Here is a 3,010-nt window from a genome sequence, read left to right as displayed (position 1 = left end):
CTGGCAAAAAATCCCATTTCCTGATGCTTGCTTTATATAATGTTTTTGTGGATTACTCAAATAGTTTTTTTGCCAGATAAAGTGATTGTGACTTTGGAGATAGTAAATCATTGTTGAGACTGTTTAATTACAATGGGAGTTGACTGTAAACCAAACACTAGAAGAAGTAATCATCTGCATCTTTAAATTGCCTCTTGATCTGCAGATTCTCAGTATATCTGAATATAAGTTCCCCACATAAGTCTTACTGCTGCGATGAAATACTACGTGCTTATGCACAATGACATGTAAACATGAATAGTTGGGTTGTGTGGAGATGTTTGGGTTGTTGGTTTTGGTTTTTTTTTGTCAAGTGAAGTGATATCTTATGATGTTAACTTGAAATAATGTTTGTTATTTTATAGATTTATTTTCAACACTTGTTCGTTTGTCTTAAGCATCACCAGTTAGTGCCAGGGGCCAGCAGTTTTGAAGTTGCTGGTATTTATTTCCATATTTATCTAGGAGCAAATGTATCGTTAAAAGATCATCTTGGTCGGAATTTCTTGCACTTGACAGTATTACAGCCTGGAGGATTACAACATCTGAATGAGAAATTTCTGCAGGTACAGTAAGCATTGATTTATGTCTTTCAGTAACTTCACTAGGAAATGTAAAGAAGAAAACAGCTGCTTTTTTGTTTTCAAATGTTAGTTTCCAGTGTTTGTTAGGTTGCCAAGTGTCACAGAAAATAGTATGAACAGGTACGTATCTCTCATGGAAAATATTTCAAAGCCAATAATACAGTTTTCTTATTGCCAGGCAAAGGAATAACATAATCCCATAAATTATTTTGCTGTTGGGGGATTGAATAGCTCAAGAGGTAGGCAATGAAATACAGAACTTTTCATTTCTGCTTTCCCAGTTTGCATGCAGTGTAACTAGGGGGCATACTCATATTCAGTCAAGTTCTAGGACTTAAAGAGCTTACAGAACATTCTTCGGGAATTTTCTGTGGACTGCTGGACTGTAGTGAAGTCTTGGATTTAATTCTAAAAAGAATTTCATTTATGAATTTGGCTATGTTGAAGTGAACTCATATTGCTAGAACCCAAGCTTGCTTGAAAGAGTTACATTTGTTAACCTCCAGAGCTACAATCTTTTGTGTGTGAATCATGACTAAAAGATCTTATGATGTCTGCAGGACTTTGTAAACAACTTTGATAGGTAGTGGAAATAGATACAACTTCCCTTTTCAGCAGATGTAGAGAATCAGCCGTAAAATAATGGTAACTCTGGTTTGTCTACATTGAATTTCTAATTATTGATCATAATAATAAATCAAAGAGTGGAGCAGACTATGAGAGGAGATTCTTAGTTGCGTTAAGATGGAATATGTACAGGACTGTGTTAGGGTATGGAATCAAACAGGAAAATAAGAGAGAAATCGGAGTGAAAAATTATATTGTAGAACAGTGAACTGATGATTCCAGACAGACAGAAGTTTTGCTGCTAAATACAGACTATGTATAGACTACCTTTGCTTTGGTACAAGCTGCCTGCTGACAGCAATGAGTATTATGGTCGAATGGCAGCAAATAAAAATCTCCTGTATGATGTTTGTTCTGTGCCCAGTAAGGCACAGGTTGACAAGTTGCTGTGTTCTCTGAAGACTGATTTGCTTAAAGATGATCGCCCACTAATCAACAGATATTAAATGTTAATTGTTACTACGTTTATCTTTTCTATATTTGTTTCTTGATTTTTAGATACTGCTTTAAAAATATTAATGCCATTGTTAGAAACTGTTAGAAGCTGTGGAACATCAGTGGTATGAGTCTGTGCTTTTGTGTTTGTTTGTTTTTTTTCTGGGGGTAACAGATGGAGCATATTAAAAATCTCGTGGTGGATGAAGATAACGAAGGATGCACTCCACTGCATTATGCATGCAGACAAGGTGTGGCCCTCTCTGTAAATAATTTACTCAGCCTCAATGTTTCCATTTATTCGAAGAGCAGAGACAAGAAGTCACCATTGCACTTTGCTGCCAGGTTAGTATAGTTTAGGCAATGGAATCAGCACCATTTACCATCAGTATTTCTTTGACATTAATTTCTATGTTTGTCTTTCAAAGCTATGGCCGCATCAATACATGCCAACGACTTATAAGGGATATGAAAGACACAAGGCTTTTAAATGAAGGCGATAAGAAGGGAATGACTCCCCTTCATTTGGCAGCCCAGAATGGTCATGAGAAGGTCGTTCAGTTTCTTCTGAAAAGAGGGGCCCTTTTTCTCTGGTATGTGTTCAGGCTTCCATTCATTAAGGTAAAAAAGAACTATTGCCTTACATTTTTTTTTGTCCATTGGCTAGGAAACTAATACAATACAAATGAAAATACAATATATATAAATAAATACTTCATGCATATGGTAAATAATATTTACAAGTATAAATACACATATGTAAAAATACACTTATATACAATAGTTGTAAAACTAAGGTGCTTGTACCTCCCCCTGCCTTACACTTAGAATCACAGCCAGCTGTTAGCCAGAGGTTTTAGTGCTGACAAAACTGGGGTTTCTCTAAGTCCAGCTGAGGGAAGAATGTTGGAATTTTTAATGGAAAAAAAATTGTTTTGGAAATAATTGTCAGCTTCACTGTTGTTTCCTTCATGTTCACTTAAGGGTTTGTGTAAGAATTTTCAGGACTGGTGGTTCACAGGCAATTTGCCTTGCACTTGAGGTACTGATTTCAGGTCAGAGATCCTCAGGTCATTGGCAGCTCTCCATTCTGATAGGATTGCCAGTTTATATGCCCAAATCTGTAAAGCCAGGATCAAAAGATATCAGAAGTTTGAAGTCCTGTTACCAGAATACATTCTAGAATTATAACTCTCATGTTCTCTTCTTCCAAATCCATGATACTTTGCACTGCAGCTGCACTTGGAACTAGGGCTGTATATGTTCTGAAAAGATCCTATGGCAAGCAGGCCTGTCAAACTATATTTATGACTGTGGAGATTCCA

General features: G+C 36.3%; 1 long non-coding RNA gene across 1 annotated transcript; it reads left to right on the top strand.

Moving 5' to 3' along the window:
- Positions 1-351: 351 nt before the first annotated feature.
- LOC104910370 lies at positions 352-2,297 on the top strand. Its single transcript, XR_004159391.1, has 3 exons — positions 352-605; positions 1,861-2,030; positions 2,114-2,297. It is a non-coding gene; the product is annotated as an uncharacterized LOC104910370 (long non-coding RNA).
- Positions 2,298-3,010: the final 713 nt, after the last annotated feature.

Source organism: Meleagris gallopavo, chromosome 3 (assembly GCF_000146605.3).
Source record: "Meleagris gallopavo isolate NT-WF06-2002-E0010 breed Aviagen turkey brand Nicholas breeding stock chromosome 3, Turkey_5.1, whole genome shotgun sequence".
In the NCBI taxonomy this organism is placed as follows: Eukaryota; Metazoa; Chordata; class Aves; order Galliformes; family Phasianidae; genus Meleagris; species Meleagris gallopavo.
The sequence above is the reverse complement of the archived record's forward strand: the minus strand, read 5'-3'. Positions and strand labels throughout refer to the sequence as shown.